Source organism: Suncus etruscus, chromosome 6 (genome assembly GCF_024139225.1).
Source record: "Suncus etruscus isolate mSunEtr1 chromosome 6, mSunEtr1.pri.cur, whole genome shotgun sequence".
Classification (NCBI taxonomy): domain Eukaryota; kingdom Metazoa; phylum Chordata; class Mammalia; order Eulipotyphla; family Soricidae; genus Suncus; species Suncus etruscus.
In genome coordinates, this window is record NC_064853.1 from 41,870,429 (window position 1) to 41,887,435 (window position 17,007).

At 42.9% G+C, this 17,007-nt stretch overlaps 1 protein-coding gene and 1 non-coding gene across 3 annotated transcripts in view; both read left to right on the forward strand.

Annotated features, from left to right (window-relative positions):
• Positions 1-17,007, forward strand: part of KIAA0319L (KIAA0319 like) — a 151,504-nt gene that overhangs the window by 19,880 nt on the left and 114,617 nt on the right. The window lies entirely within an intron of this gene.
• On the forward strand, positions 3,999-4,117 carry LOC126012573 (5S ribosomal RNA). Its single transcript, XR_007497028.1, has one exon. It is a non-coding gene; the product is annotated as a 5S ribosomal RNA (ribosomal RNA).

The window sequence follows — 17,007 nt, forward strand, 5'->3', positions numbered from 1 at the left end:
GAGGAAATGGAAATGGAAATACATACTCAGTTTTCAGATAGACTAAACTGATATACTAAAAAATAAAGATGAACAGAACATCAGATGGGTATGAATAATCTATTTGTTTATATTCTGTAAAGTTCATTCAGTAAATGTGTATAATTATTATATGTATAATTTTTATTGGGGGGTGTGTTCCTGGCTCTGCACTTAATGGTTCCAAATGGTGTCTATGATGGATTAAACTGGGCTTTCTTCTTGAAAAAAATGCACTCCAGCCTCTTCTGCTATCTTTTTAGCCATCAACAAGTATTTGAGCCAGACATTTTGTTTGTTGTTTTTGATTTTCTTGTTTTTGGGTCACAGTGGGTGGTGCTCAGAACTTACTCTTGCTGTGTGTTCAGGGATTCCTCCTGCTGGGGCTGAGATGCCATATAGGATGATGGAGATCAAATAGGCCTCCTGCAAGGCAAACACCCTACTGGATAAGCTGTCCTATCACTCCAGCCCCAAGCATTGTTCTCTGTGAGAACAAAGCCTTTTTTTTTTTTCTTTAAAATTTTTTTATTACAAAATTGTGCTTTACCAAGTTGTTCATAATACAGTTGTTTCAGGCATTAAATGTTCAATTACAGCCCACCACCAGTTACCTTCCCTTACCAGTGTACGCAATTTTCTACCCACCACCATTTATAGCACAAAGAAATTTACTTGTTATTATCACACAAAGGCAAATGGAATTATCAAAACTTCGATTAACAAAGGTCAATTTGAAATAATTGTTTTTATCTTTCTTGGTGTTACTAAAGTCAGTGTCTAAGGATTTACTGGGTTGTAATTGCTAGTTGGCCTTCTGTATTACTATTTAGGCTCACTGAGCTTAGTAAATTACTATGTAATTTTTCCCATCAGATTTCCTTTGATACTACTGGGCTGACATAACTATAAAATTTTGAGATGTTAAACAACTGTGCCATCCAGTATTTATAGATCTGAAACAAATTTGGTGGCTTGTTAAGGTTAAGTTTGATATCAAACCTTTTTTTTCCTTCCGGTTTTTGGGTCACACCTGGCGGTGCTCAGGGGTTGCTCAGCACCAAATTGCTCCTAGCAGGCACAGGGGACCATATGGGATGCCAGGATTTGAACCACCATCCATCCTGGATCGGCTGCTTGCTGTGCTATCTCTCCGGCTTCTAATATCAAACCTGATATCCAGATTGATACTTTGATAAGGTTAAGGTTTGATAAGGTTAAGTAGTAGAGCTGGGTTGTTTCTATGGAGAGTGTAGGGTGTGGTGCTGAATTGGTATAGAAAGGAGAATCTGCCCTCAACCCTTTAGAGAATGCCACAGAGGGATCAGTCTGGACCAGATTACCTGGGAAGAATCAGTGGCCATTATTGTCTTTTGGAGTTTGGTAGTTTTTCTGCTGGGAAGATGGTGGGTGTGGGTGGAGGCTGCTGGATTTTTCTGTGTCAGAGTAGGTGTAGGGGGCTCCATCCAACCCTGTTCCTAAAATAGTCCCAGAGTTTTCAGCCCTCGATCCCACTTAAGAAGATTCAGTTACTCATATTTTTTGTGAGGGATTTCTATCCTGACCTTTGTGACATAGTCATCCCAATCATTGAGAATTTCTGAAAGAGCAGATCACTTTTGCTGCCTTTCTAAAATATATTTATTTATTAAAAAAATATAAGGCCAGAGTGATCGCATTGAGGTAGGGCATTTGCCTTGCATGCATGCAGAAGAACGGTTGTTCGAATTCTGGCATCTACTTTTTTTCTCCTGTCTCTTTTTGTGTGTGTGTGTGTGGTTTTTGGGTCACACCCGGCAGTGCTCAGGGGTTATTCCTGGCTCCAGGCTCAGAAATTGCTCCTGGCAGGCACGAGGGACCATATGGGGCACCGGGATTTGAACCGATGACCTCCTGCATGAAAGGCAAATGCCTTACCTCCATGCTATCTCTTCGGCCCCTCCTCCTGCCTCTTAACTGTTATTCTTCATGATTCTATCCCCCCCTTTTTTTTACTTCAGTCTTGTGTAATTACTTGAGTAATCTTATTAATTCCTACAATTATAACCTGTGTGTCCTCAACTACCAAACTTAAAGGTATTCATTTCATTCTCTTCTGCAATTTTGACCACATTGCATCTAGTATATGTCCCATGTTGCCACTTCTAACTTAATCTATCTGTACTGAACCTGTAGTCCTTTATACTTCTTTCTTCTTTGTTCACAGCATATATTCTGATACAGAAATTCTTGTATCATTCTTGATTTCCTTTTCTCCTCCAAATTTATTTTATTAATTTGGGGGGGGGATTGAGTCATGGGCCTATCATAAAATGCAGTTACTGTCCAATGAGCTACAGACCCAGCCCTTGTCCTCCACATTTATCATTGTTATGAGTGCTGTCTCATGATTTTATACATATGCAGAATACATTCAGCCTGATGTATTTTGATTCAGATAAGTGTAAACTCTTTTCTGATGCTTTCCTAGAGATTTTTTTTTTTTTTGTGGTTTTTCCTGGCTCCAGGCTCAGAAATTGTTCTTGGCAGGCACGGGGGACCATATGGGACACGGGATTCGAACCAATGACCTCCTGCATGAAAGGCAAACGCCTTACCTCCATGCTATCTCTCCGGCCCCGAGGTATTTGTTTTAACCTTCTCTTTAATGATTTCATCTGGGGCCGGAGAGATAGCATGGAGGTAAGGCATTTACCTTTCATGCAGAAGGTCATCAGTTCAAATCCCGGTGTCCCATATGGTCCCCCGTGCCTGCCAGGAGCGATTTCTGAGCACAGAGCCAGGAAAAACCCCTGAGCACTGCCGGGTGTGACCCAAAAACCACAAAAAAAAAAAAAAAAAGATCTCATCTATATGCATGTGCTATTATACTATATTATGCTATTTTGTTTTTGTTTTGTTTTTTTTGTTTGTTTGTTTTGGGGGGCCACACCCGGCGGTGCTCAGGGGTTACTCCTGGCTGTCTGCTCAGAAATAGCTCCTGGCAGGCACGGGGGACCATATAGGGGACTGGGATTCGAACCAACCACTTTAGGTCCTGGATCGGCTGCTTGAAAGGCAAACACGGCTGTGCTATCTCTCCGGGCCCTATGCTATATTTTTTGTAAGAGAAATATTCATCATTGGTCATGCTTTTGCTCTAGAATCTAGCTTCTTAAACTGAGTCACAGCTCCTTAAGTATGTGACATTGTATACTTGTTTTTGGTTTTGAGCCACACTTGGCAATGCTCAGGGCTTATTTCTGGCTCTGCTCTCAAGGGTTACTCCTGACAATCTTAGGAGGCCATATACAGTGCCGGGGATCATACTCAGGTTAGCAGCATGCAAGGCAAGAGGGTATGTTGTACTATCTTTAGGCCTATTTATCCCAGATCTTTTTTTTTTTTTTTTTTTTTTGGTTTTTGGGCCACACCCAGTAGTGCTCAGGGGTTACTCCTGGCTGTCTGCTCAGAAATAGCTCCTGGCAGGCACGGGGGACCATATGGGACACCGGGATTCCAACCAACCACCTTTGGTCTTGGATCGGTTGCCTGCAAGGCAAACGCCACTGTGCTATCTCTCCGGGCCCTATCCCAGATCTTAACCAAAGATTGGCAAGGGATATTCCTTTAGGGACCCTTTTTATTTAATAGTGTCTTAACTACTTAAATTCTACCCAATCGGGCGGGAGAGATGGCGTTTGCCTTGCAAGCAGCCGATCCAGGACCAAAGGTGGTTGGTTTGAATCCCGGTGTCCCATATGGTCCCCCGTGCCTGCCAGGAGCTATTTCTGAGCAGACAGCCAGAAGTAACCCCTGAGCACCGCTGGGTGTGGCCCAAACACCAAAAACAACAACAACAACAACAACAACAACAAACAAATTCTACCCAATCTCTGCTTGTTGGGTTCAGTGAAACCCCTCTATTGTGTTTGGAACCCAGTAGTGCTGCCTGTTGCCTCCTGAGTATATTCCTACCAGTTTAATAGTTATTTATATAAGTCTACGGCCATACCACCCTGAATGCGCCTGATCTTGTCTGATCTCGGAAGCTAAGAAGGGTCGGGCCTGGTTAGTACTTGGATGGAAGACCACCTGAGAATACCAGGTGCTGTAGGCTTAAAAAAATATGTTTTTAAATAGTTATTTATGGTAGATGGTACATCTGATATTAGTTTCTTCATGACCAAGAGCAGAAGTTTAGTGTGATTATGTGTCTGCTTTACAATAATGTCTTACTCAAGAGTCACACACCTGGGGCCGGGCGGTGGCGCAAGAGGTAAGGTGCCTGCCTTACCTGCGCTAGCCTTGAAGAGAACCGCGGTTCGATCCCCCGGCGTCCCATATGGTCCCCCAAGCCAGGAGCGACTTCTGAGCACATAGCCAGGAGTAACCCCTGAGCGTCACTGGGTGTGGCCAAAAAAAAAAAAGAGTCACACACCTAATATTTAGCACATAGTGGTTTTGTTAGAGTAACCTGAACATAATGTTGAAAATAGCTTCACCTTGTAATATTTATGTTAGGAGAATCACTTTTCTACTCTATTTTATTGTTGTTCTTCTCCCCCTCCACTTTTTCCTCTGCCTCCTTTCTGTCTTCCTCCTCCTCTTGTTTCTCTTCTCCTCTGGCATATGCCAGAAAATCTATATATTTTAGTCTTGGCCTAGTAAATGGATACTTAATGCCCATGAGGGAGCAATATTTGGAAGATGGCTTTTGCTCTTTTTTACACTTTTTCCTCATTTTTTGAGGGGAGGGGTTTACAACCATTGGCGTTCAGGAGTTACTCCTGGCTCTATGCTCAGAAATTGCTCCTGGCAGGCACAGGGGACCATATGGGATGTGGGGATTTGAATTGGGGTCCGTCCTGAATCAGCTGCGTGCAGGGCAAATGTCCTACCTCTGTGCTATCTCTCACGTCCTCACTTTTTCCTCTTTTTTTTTGGTTTTTCGGGCCACACCCATTTGGTGCTCAGGGGTTACTTCTGGCTAAGGGCTCAGAAATCGCCCCTGGCTTGGGGGGACCATATGGGACGCCAACCCCGGTTCTTCCTTGGCTAGTGCTTGCAAGGCAGACACCTTACCTCTAGTGCCACCTCTCTGGCCCCTCACTTTTTCCTCTTACTTGAATAGAAGAGTGATATTTTTTCCAACTGGTGGTATTGTAGAGGATTGCTGTTGTAATTCTCTCCTCAATGTAGGGAATAGCCAGTCATCAGAATTTGCATGTATTCCCTCTCTGTCTAGCTTTAATTGATTTTCCCATGCCAGGACTGCTTGTTTTTGTGTAAAGGAGTAAGTTTTAGTCTGTATAGAGAAATGTTAAAAAGCCCATTTCTCATCTTTTAGACAAATATATTCCTGTCATCTTTTAATTTATTATAAAGTTGACATTTTTATCTTCATTTACCACTAACTTCCACATTTTAATATTTAATTAAACTGGGTGGGAGAGATTAATCATCACCTTTACCACCAACACCCAGATTTCAAACCCCCCCTCAGACTGCATAGAACAAGGTCAGCTTCTGGTTTAGCAGAAGGTCTTGCACTTGGTAGTTGCCGTTTTTCTTTTTGTTTTCATAACTGCTTTTATGTGTCTCTGGCGGATAGCATTAAAATCTCCTTTCTTCTTTGCCCATACTCTTTACTTGTAATTTGAGGACTGTAGTCCCTGTTGTATCAGTCAGACCAAGTATTATCTTTTTCAGTTAGGAGAATAATATATTTTGAATATTCATGAATCCTATCTTCAGGAGAAAAGCATATTCAGGAGGCTTTTTAGGTGATGTTATATTTCTGCTCTTGTATATGCTGGGCACCTAATTTAAGATGGATGACTAATGGAATATATCTCAGAGCAATGAGCCTTCAGCAGAAACTTTCCCTTACCAAACTGACCTATATTCTTAACTACATTGCAAGACAGGAAGGTAATAAATTATTAATCCCAAGTCTGTCTCCTCAGATTGTGGGATAGTGACATGAGTATGTGGCAGCTGGAGGAAAGTACAGTTTTCTGGCTGTTATAGGGATTTTTTTATTCTAAAATTTACCTAGCAAGTCTATGGGATCTTGTACCATCACAGTTTTGTTGACATAAAACCAGTTCTCTAAATCCTTTAAAGTTAACTTCTCTTCCAATGATATTAAATAATTATCTGCATAAATATTCTTCAGTGAGATAATTCACATAGGTTCTTCTAATTTGGAAAAGAGTATAACTTGGCTGTGTTTTTTTAAGAAAATGTTTAGATAAAAAAAAAAAAGAAAATGTTTAGAAACATTTATGCAGGGGCTGGGAGATAGCTAAAAGGACTAGAGCCACATTCTTCAACCACCTTTTGATTTGCAAGTGTAGGAAGAAGGTTGGAAACTACTGGCTGCTGACTAGGTTATAACTACTGTTCTGTTAACTGGTATGCAGGATAAGTATCAATCTGCAAATATAAAAAGGTTGAAGAATGGGGCCAGAGAGATAGCACAGTGGTAGGGCACTTGCTTTGCATGCAGATGATTCAGGACAGACCCCAGTTCAAATCCCAGCATCCCATATGGCCCCCTGAGCCTGCCAGGACTGACTTCTGAGTGCAGAACCAAGAGTAATCCCTGAGTTCTGCCGGATGTGACCCCCTCTCCCCCCCAAAAAAAAAAGGACAAAAAAAGCAGGACTGGAGCCATAGTGCAGCAGTAGGGCATTTGCCTTGTACACGGTTGACCTAGGTTGACCTCGATTCGTTCCCCAGCATCCCGTATGGTCCCCCAAGCCAGGAGCAATTTCTGAGTCCATAGCCAGGAGTAACCCATGAGTGTCACTAGGTGTGGTCCAAAACCAAACCAAACCAAAACCAAAAAAGCATAACTCTTGAGTGCCTTTTTTTTTTTTTTTTAAGGTTTTTGGATCATACCCAGTGATGCTCAGGGCTTACTCCAGGGCTTACCCCTGGCTCTGTCTTCAGGGATTACTCTTGGCAGTGCTCAGGGGACCATACGAGATGTCATTGGTTGAACTTGGATTGGATTGGGCATGTACAAGACAAATATCTACCCACTGTACTATCCCTCTGTCCTTTGAGTGTTTGACCTTTTGTTTTGGTTTTGTTTTTTGGACTACACTCAGCAATGCTCAGGGGTTATTCCTCACTTTGCACTCAGGAATCACTTGTTGAGGACCTGCGGCACCATATGAGATGCTGGGGATAAAATCCAGGTTGCCTACATGCAAGGCAAGTGCCGTACCCACTGTGCTATTGCTTCAGCCCCTAGTGCTTGACTTTCAAACTTTTTTTTTTAATTTTTATTTATTTATTTTTTTTTTATTTTTTTATTTTTTTGGTTTTTTTTTTTTTTTTTGAGCCACACCCGTGGTGCTCAGGGGTTACTCCTGGCTGTCTGCTCAGAAATAGCTCCTGGCAGGCACGGCGGACCATATGGGACACCGGGATTTGAACCAACCACCTTTGGTCCTGGATCGGCTGCTTGCAAGGCAAACACCGCTGTGCTATCTCTCCGGGCCCTAATTTTTATTTTTATCAAAGTGGATTACAAATCTTTCACAGTAATTTTTTAGGTGCATAGTGACATTGAATCAGGGCCACTCCCACTACCAATGTTGTCCTCCCTCTACCCCTGTTCCCAGCATGCATCCCACATTCCCCTCCTTTACTACTCCGGTTGCTAGTATAAGTATTTCCCCTCTGTGTCTAGCCTGTCTATCATTCTTTTATCTCTGGTCTTGGTACCCTCCATTATTACCCCCTCAATTTTTGAGGCGAAATAAGATGGTTCAAATTACGTGGTTCTGTGTGAAGAAAAAAAAAATAAAATAAAATGGGGCAAAAATCAAACAAGCAGAAAATGAGAGGAGTCCTTCTAGAGGCTATAAATATCAGTTTAAGAGAAGAAAGGGAAAAAGGGAGAAACCTAACAACAATACTAAAAAACTAAAAAAATAAAAAAAGCTAGAAAAGCACCACAGCAATAAAGATACCAACCACATAATGACCATGGTCCTGAAATAAGAAACAAAACAAAGCACACACAAAAAAGAAAACCCACAGGAAAAAAAAACAACAAGCAACAATAGCAAAACCAAAAAAAAAAAAAAGTTAATTTGTGCTTCTCTCTCTTTCTTTTTTTTTTCCTTGCATAGACACAGTAAATATTGGGGAAATTAGAAAGGGAATTCCCTTGACTTAAGAGATACAGGGTTTCTGCTCCATTGTGGATGATAAAATCTACTAGAGATCTTGGTATTTGCACAGGTGAAAGGATGGAGCCTAGGATGGAGTCTTTCTTTATGGTTCTAGGAGTTCTGTTGCATCATTGTTGTTTTTTGTTTTTTGTTTTCTTTTTGGTTTTGGGGTCACAGTTGGCAGCACTCAGGGCTTCCTCCTGGCTCTACTCTCAGAAATTGCTGCTGGCAGGCTCGGAGGACCATATGAGATGCCGGGATTCAAACCACCGTCCTTCTGCATACAAGGCAAACACCCTACCTCCATGCTATCTCTCCAGCCCCCATCATTGTTATTTTAATCAGTCTTCTGTAGTTGGTTTTTGCCCCATCCTAGGATGAAGATATATATGTATATATACACACATATATGCATATATAGTATATGCTCACATATATTTATATATAAAGGAAAAAATAAATAAAAATAAGTTTAAAAAATATTAAGGGAACAAAGTGATGCAGGAGACTACCTTACATTTGGGGATAAACAGGTTAAGAGGTAGTATTATATAGGTCTTAAACTTATAAAGGTAATATAGGCTTCCCCATTGTCCTTTGAGATTTTCTTGTGAGGGGGTCAAACTTTCTTTTTAATTTTTTATTTCTTTGATTTGAGGGGGGCACACCCAGTGGCATGCAGGTGTACTCCAGGCTTTGTGCCCAGGAATCACTTCGGGCGTGCTCAGGTGACCATATGGGATGGTGGGGATTGAACCTAGTCCTGTCCTGGCTCGGCTGTATGCAAGGCAAAATGCCCTATCACTGTGCTATCACTCTAGCCTCTTTCGTTTGTTTTTGGTTTTTGGGCCATGTGTGGCAGTGCTTAGAGATTACTCCTGGCTCTGTGCCCAGAATCATTTTGGGCATGTTTAGGTGACCATATGGGATGCCAGGGATAGAAACTTGGTTGGCTGCATTTAAGGCAAGTACCCTACTCACTGTGCTATTGGTCCAGCCCCTGAACTTTACTTTACTTTGATTGTCACATGTGGTATTACTGCAGGCTGCTGCCGTTGTGGTGCTCTTATATCCTTGCGGTGCTGGCATTGTATCTGGGGCTCCTACATGTAAAGCATGTACTCCAGTTCTTTGATCTATTTCCCTGTCCTGAACTTTTTTGTTGTTATATTGGACTCCACTAGATTGCACTCAAGGTTTACTTATGGCTCTGTACTCAGGGTTCATTCCTGGCAGTGCTTTGGGAATCATGGATCACATGAGTTGCCAGGGGTTGAATTCAAGCACCTTGCCTATCTTCAGCCTGAACTTTATGTCTCATCCTTCAGCTAAGAGTTTCTTAAGAAAAGTCAGCCCCCCCCCAAAAAAAAATAAGTCAGCCCAGGGGCCGGAGCGGTGGCACAGCAGTAGGGTGTTTGCCTTGCACGCGGCTGACCTAGGACGGACCACGGTTTGATTCCTTGGCATCCCATATAGTCCTCCTAAGCCAGAAGTAATTTCTGAGCACATAGCCAGAAGTAATTCCTGAGCATCACAAGGTGTGACCCAAAAACCAAAAAAAAAAAAAAAAAAAAGGAGGAGGAGGAGGAGGAAGAAAGAAGAAGAAGAAAAGAAAAGTAGGCTCAGGGATAGGAGAGATAACAAAGAAAAGAAAGAAAGAAAAAAGAAAAGTCAGCCCATGTGGGGGATGGGGAAAATGTGACTCCTGATTTTGTATTCAGAAATAACTTGCTGGTGCTCGGGACCACATGGGATACTAGGAATTGAGCCTGGGTTGTTTGCATGCAAAGCAGATGTCCTACTGCCTGTACTGTCTTTCTCCAGCCACTAGAACAGGAATTTTTTTTGTTTTTGTTTTTGGGCCACACCCTGCAGCTCTCAGGGGTTACTCCTGGCTCTTGGCTCAGAAATCGCTCCTGGCAGGCTCAGGGGACCATATGGGATGCCAGAATTGAACTGGTATCTGTCTGGGGTTGGACGCATGCAAGGTGCAAGGCAAACACCCTACCACTGTGCTATTGCTTTGGCCCTAGAACAGGAATTCTTGAGAGGGACGAGGTTACTAATACCAGAGACCTTAAGAGAAGCAGAAGCATCCTTTGGTTCCAAGGTAACTTAATGATAGTATGGATCCTGTTGTTATTACAGGATTCTATCAAACTAGACTTAATAGAGTACTCTTCTGCTAAGAATTAAGAAGCCCCCATCTATAATAGTATTTCTACAGTATTCCTTTCAGTACAGCCCACTCTCCACCATGAATAATCTATATCCTTGAATATGTAATGAGGGTGATTATCTGGAAATTTGGGAAGAGTATTTTAGCTGTACAGCCTTTGCCCTCACTTTTGAAAGATTTGATTTGTGGGTATTAAAAATACCTAGTCAGTTACAGTTAGCTTTTTTTTTTTTTTGGTTTTTGGGTCATACCCGGCGACTCCTGGCTGTCTGCTCAGAAATAGCTCCTGGCAGGCACGGGGGACCATATGGGACACCGGGATTCGAACCAACCACCTTTGGTCCTGGATCGGCTGCTGCAAGGCAAATGCCGCTGTGCTATCTCTCCGGGCCCTACAGTTAGCTTTTTAAGATCTTTTGTGAATGAGAGTGTTACACCTTTTTGGTAGCAAGTTATCTATTCAGACCCTCAGGTAAGTGGTTCCAATGCTTAGGATCCAAAATGAGCATCAGCTTTTATAAATCCTGAACATTTGCTCAATCACAAAAAGAAATTGTAGGGCCAGCTTGATAGTAAAGTGAGTAGGACACTTGTCTTGCATGTGGCCAATCTGGGTTTGCTTCTTAGCATTCCATATAGTTCCCTGAGCCCACCAGGAGTGATTTTTGAGCACAGAACTAGGAGTAACTCCTGAGCATTGCCAGATATGGCCCAAAAAGCAAGCAAACAACAACAAAAAAGAGACTATAAAAATACCCTAAGATAAGAAGGAATTATGAATGGTGACTTAACCGGCACAGATGCTGTCCTAGGAGAAACAAAAGCAAAGAAAAATGCTGGCCAAAGCCTATCTGAGACTCCACCAACTGTAGGCTCTGTCCCTAGTGATGGATGCCCAGTCTAGTTCACCCCAGTTCCCCTTTTTCAATTTTCATCACAAGCGCAGGATTTTGAGGAATGCTTTCTTTTTTCCAAATGGCCTAACATTATGCTTTGACTTTAATCCAGCAGCACATTTGAGATTGAAATAATTGCTCATAATTCTTTCACTTTTAGATAATGAAAATAACTATAGTGTATTACTAGAACTAGGACATGAGGAGTTTATATTGACTTGCTTTTACGCCTATATTTTAATTTTAGATTTACTGCCATTTTTGTTTGTTTGGTTTTGGGCCATACCCAATAATGCTTAGGGATTACTCCTGCTGGTGCTCCAGGAACCATATGGATTGCCAGGGGATCAAACTTACCTTGGTCATACTTAAAGCGAAAAGCCCTACCTATTGTATTATTGACAGCTCCATTCCCAGATCTCACTTTTTGTTTTATGAGTCATACTCAGCAATATTTAGAGTATCATTGATGTTGGGGATTAAATCTGGGCTTTATGTATACAAGGCAAATGTACAAGTACCACTGCTAATGTTCTCTCTGTCTCTTTCTGTCTCTGTCTCTCTGTCTCTCTTCCCTCTCTCTCTCCCCTGTCCTCCCCTTCTGTCTCTCTTTTCCTCTCTTCTTCTCTCCCCCTTCCATCCTCTCTTCTTTCTCTCTACTCCTCTCCCCCTTCCATCCTCCCCTCTTTCTCTCTGTATAGCTCATTGTTTATTGTCCTTAAATGAGTGTGACCTGAGTCAGCGGGAGGCTTATAGAAGTGGGTCTGGTAGAATGAGTGAGTCTTAATCAGAATAAATGAAGTAACCTTCTGGAGAGAAGCTGAAGAGCCAGATTCCATTTCAGAGTGCTGAGTAATCTGCATCCTGCTGGGTTGGTCTCTGTATTTTGGCCTGCAGCAAAACAGCTCTGAAGTGCTGAAGTAGTGCCAAACTTCTTGTCTAACCTATGCGATTGACTTCATCAGTCTGCTTGGTTTTCAGCTCTCAGCTATGCTCTCCAGAGTATGCTTTAAAATTTTATTTTATTCCTTCCCACTTCCCCTTCTTTGTTGTTGTGATGATTGGGGGGGGGGTTGATATTTGCACATTTTTCAGCTGTGATGGTCTCTCTGGATTGCATATCAGGTCACAGTGCTTGTGTACTGGGCTGCTGTGTTCACTAGGGCTTGCACTCTTTTTAGTTTGTTTGTTTTGTTTTGGGGCCACACCCAGTGGTCATGGGTTACTCCTGACTCTGCACTCAGCACTTGGCAAACTAGGGGGACCATGTAGGATGCCAGGATTTGATCCACCACAGTGAGTCCTGGTTTGGCTCCATGCAAGGCAAATGCCCTACTACTGTGCTATCTTTCTGGCCTCAGGGTTTGCACTCTTTAGCTATGGTGGTTGCTCTGAGGGTCATACTTCAACTGAGTCATGTGACTTATAGTTGTAGAGATTGTTGGGGATTTCTCTGCTGCTCATGAGTGCTTTCCAGCACATACTTATTGGCAATGTGCATGTCTTTTTTAGTAGTGTTGCTAGTTGAGGGTCACACTTCTATATGTGATGCTTACACACAACTTGTCTGTTGTACCCTGGAACTTGCTGGTGACACCTGGAAAGGATGACAGTGATATGTCAGGCTAAAATAGCAGAGCTAGTATAGTGGGTAGGGCACTTGCCTTGCACATGGCTGACCTGGGTTTGATTCCTGATGCCACACATGGACTCCTGAGTCTCCCAGGAGTAATCCTTGTGTACCACTAGGTGTTGCCCAAAAAGCAAAATAATATAGTAAAGCTACGAGGAATCTACTGCATGTGTAGGATGTTGGGGATTTGAACTCATGACCATATGCTGCAAAGCAGATGCTGTAAGCCACACTATTCTTCCAGCCCTCCAAAGTATATTTATAAATTGTACCCTGACATTTCTTAAAATGTACTTTTCCATAATGAGACACATTTTCGTATTATCACAATTGCAAGGTTAAAGGGAGGCTTGGCCTCTAAGCTCAGACTTCGAACAGGGTTATCAAGAATAACCATCCTGCCCAGTATGGTCAAGACAGAAGCATAAGTGTTCTGGCCTCTCTCTGGAGACTTTCACTGACAAACATATCCTTCTTTCTTTTCTTCCCAAGCTGTTTTTGATTGAGCTGTTTCGCCTCCACTCTTTTATATTTTATGTGGAGGTTGCTGCCTTGGCAGCATGTCTGCCTCTTGTCAGTGGGGAGGAAGAGGTAGAGTGAAGGCCCTTTGTGTATCAGTGTGTTTTCAGTGATTTTCTTGTGTTTCTATTCAGGAATAAGTGGGGAGGGAAGCAAAAGGAAGGGAATTGAATGAGGGAGATAAATAAGAAAAATATGGGAGAGAGAAAAAAGAGGGAGAGAGAAGGAGAAAGAGAAAAAACATTTGTTTCTTTATGTTAGTTTGTTTTTTGGATTTTTATTTTTGTTTGTTTTGGGTCCACACCTGGCAGCACTCTGGTTACTCTTGGTTCGGTACTAGGAAATTACTCCTGGCAGGCTTGAGGGACCATAAGGGATGCCGGAATTCGAACCTGGTCAGCTGTATGCCAGGCCCTATCCTCTGTGCTATTATTGTTCCAGCCCTCTAAAATGATAATATTTGGATATTCTTATAGCCCTGCTTAGGATTAATGTCATTTCTTTTTTTTTTTTTTGGTTTTGGTTTTGGTTTTGGTTTTGATTTTTGGTCACACCCGGCAGCGCTCAGGGGTCACTCCTGGCTCCACGCTCAGAAACCGCTCCTGGCAGGCACGGGGGACCATATGGGTTGCCGGGATTCAAACCACCGTCCTTCTGCATGAAAGGCAAATGCCTTACCTCCATGCTGTCTCTCCGGCCCCATTTCTGAGGTAGTTCAGAAATATTGTTTTACAGATGAAGATAAGGAAAACAAAGTTTCTGTGGTTTGAGAGACTGCATACTAGATAATTTGATAGGAATATTGATCATTTTCAAATTTTTATTGTCAGTAGATAATTTACAATTAACTTGAAAATGAAGGTATAAGAAGATATATGTGTGTATGTATGTATATATATATATAAAAGTACATGCATAAAATGAAGTCTATTAAAAGTCTATAGCTGCTATATGAACTGAGAACTGAGTAGTACCAATTACCTGAATGTCATACTTTTCTAAGATTATGCATTTCTGGTATAATATTATACTTTTCTTTTTTGCTTTTTGTTTTTGGGCCACATCTGACAGTGCTCAGGGTTACTTCTGGCTCTGCGCTCAGAAATTACTCCTGGCAGGCTGGGGGATTAGATGGGATGTTGGGGATCAAACTCAGGTTGGTCTGGGTTGGCTGCATACAAGGCAAAACCTACTGCTGTGCTATAGCTCCAGCCCCAATCCTTGGTTCTTTATATGTGTTTCTTACATTCAAATCTTTTTTTGTTTTTGTTTTTGGGTCACACCCGACAGTGCTCAGGGGTTACTCATGGCTCTGATCTCAGAAATCGCTCCTGGTAGGCTCGGGAGACCATAGGGATGCTGGGATTTGATTTTGGGTCACACCTGGCAGTGCTCAGGGGTTTTTCCTGGCTCCGTGCTCAGAAATCGCTCCTGGCAGGCACGGGGACGCGGGGATTCGAACCGATGACCTTCTGCATGAAAGGTAAACGCTTTACCTCCATGTTATCTCTCCGGCCCCAGGATGCTGGGCTTTGAACTACCATCCTTCTGCATGCAAGGCAAATGCCTTACCTCCATATTATCTCTCTGGCCCCACATTCAAATCTTAGTATGCTCGTAGTATTTTGGGGGGGACCTGGTTTTGGTTCCCACCTGTTCCCAACTCTAGGTTGACTCCTGACTCTGCTCAGGTATTAATTCCTGAAGGTGGTTGTGTATCTCACATATTATCTCCTACGATAGCATTTTAGTACCTTCTCTAAGATGTGTAAATTAAATCACTAGTAATAATATCTGGGTGCTATGTGTGTACTATATAATACTATAATAATTCATATAATCAAACACTATCCTCTACTAAATAAAACCCAGATTCTGCCATCAGAGAGTTCATACTCTGGAAGCAGAGATAGCTATAATCATTTTATAGAAACATGATGGGGCTGGAGCACACTGGTGGGAATTTGCCTTGCACACGGCCGACCCAGGGTGAATCCGGGTCCGATTGATCCCCAGCTTCCTATATAGTCCCCTGGGCCTACCAGAAACAATTTCTGAGCGCAGAGCCAGGAGTGACCCTTGACTGCTGCTGGGTGTGGCGCAAAAATTAAAAAAAAAAAAAAACATGAGAAATTTCAGAATGTACAGGCTAGTATGAAAAGTGATATTGTAATCCTCAACTCCTCTCAGATTCATTTTAAGTGAAGTGTTTTTATTTATTTGTTTGTTTTGTTTTTTTGGTTTTTTTTTTTTTTTGGTTTTTGGTTTTTGGGCCACACCCAGTAACGCTCAGGGGTTACTCCTGGCTATGTGCTCAGAAGTTGCTCCTGGCTTGGGGGACCATATGGGACACCGGGGGATCGAACCGCGGTCCGTCCAAGGTTAGCGCAGGCAAGGCAGGCACCTTACCTTTAGCGCCACCGCCCAGCCCCTGTTTTGTTTGTTGACCCTACCCACTGTACCATATCTCTAGCCCACTGAATGGGCAATTTTGGGGAGGAGGGTACACCCTGCAGCACTTAGGAGATACTTCCAGCTCTATGCTCAGAAGTTGCTCCCGGCAGGCCGGAGAGATAGCACAGCAGTATGGTGTTTGCCTTGCACACATCCAAACCCAGACAGACGCTGGTTTGGTTCGATTCCCGGCATTCCATATGATCCCCCGTGCCTGCCAGGAGCGATTTCTGAGCATAGAGCCAGGAGTAACCCCTGAGCATTGCCAGGTATGGCCCCAAAGCAAACCAAAAAAAAAAAACAAAGAAAGAAAGAAAGAAAAGAAATCGCTCCTGGCAGGCACAGGGACCATATGGATGCCAAGAATCGAATCACTGTCTGTCCTCGATCAGCTTGCAAGGCAAATGCCCCACTGCTGTGCTATCTCTCTGGCTCCAGAAGTGTGTAATTTTTTAAGTACCATGATTTTTAATACTTTTACTGGTAGAGGTTTTTTTTTTTTGGGGGGGGGCATACTTGCTGACGCTGAGGGGTTTCCTGGCAGTGCCGCTTCTGTCTTAGGGGACCATATAGGAAACCGATGATCGAACTCAGGTCTGTCCCGGGTCAGCTGAGTGCAAGACAAATGCTCTCTACTCACTGTGCTATTGCTCTGGCCCCTAGGTAGGGTTTTTTTTTGTTTTTTTTTTTGGTTTTTGGGTCACACCCGACGGTGCTCAGGGGTTACTCCTGGCTGTCTGCTCAGAAATAGCTCCTAGCAGGCAGGGGGGACCATATGGGACACCGGGATTCGAACCAACCACCTTAGGTCCTGGATTGGCTGCTTGTAAGGCAAACGCCGCTGTGCTATCTCTTTGGGCCCTCCTAGGTAGGTTTTATGGATACAGTGGTTCAACACACTGTATCCTCAACCAGAGATCCCAGTCCAGGCCAACACATTCCCTGCCCCACATCACTCACCTCCCACTCTGCTTCCTTGTCCTATCCTACTTCCAACACTACCCCCAGTTCAGTTCTGTAGACTAGCTCTTAGGTTCTGTTGCCTTTAGGCATTTATTTTTTACTTACTGTGTCTTTTTATATCCCACATATGAGAGCGAAGATTCTGTAACTTTTCCTTTCCTTGAAGTGGTT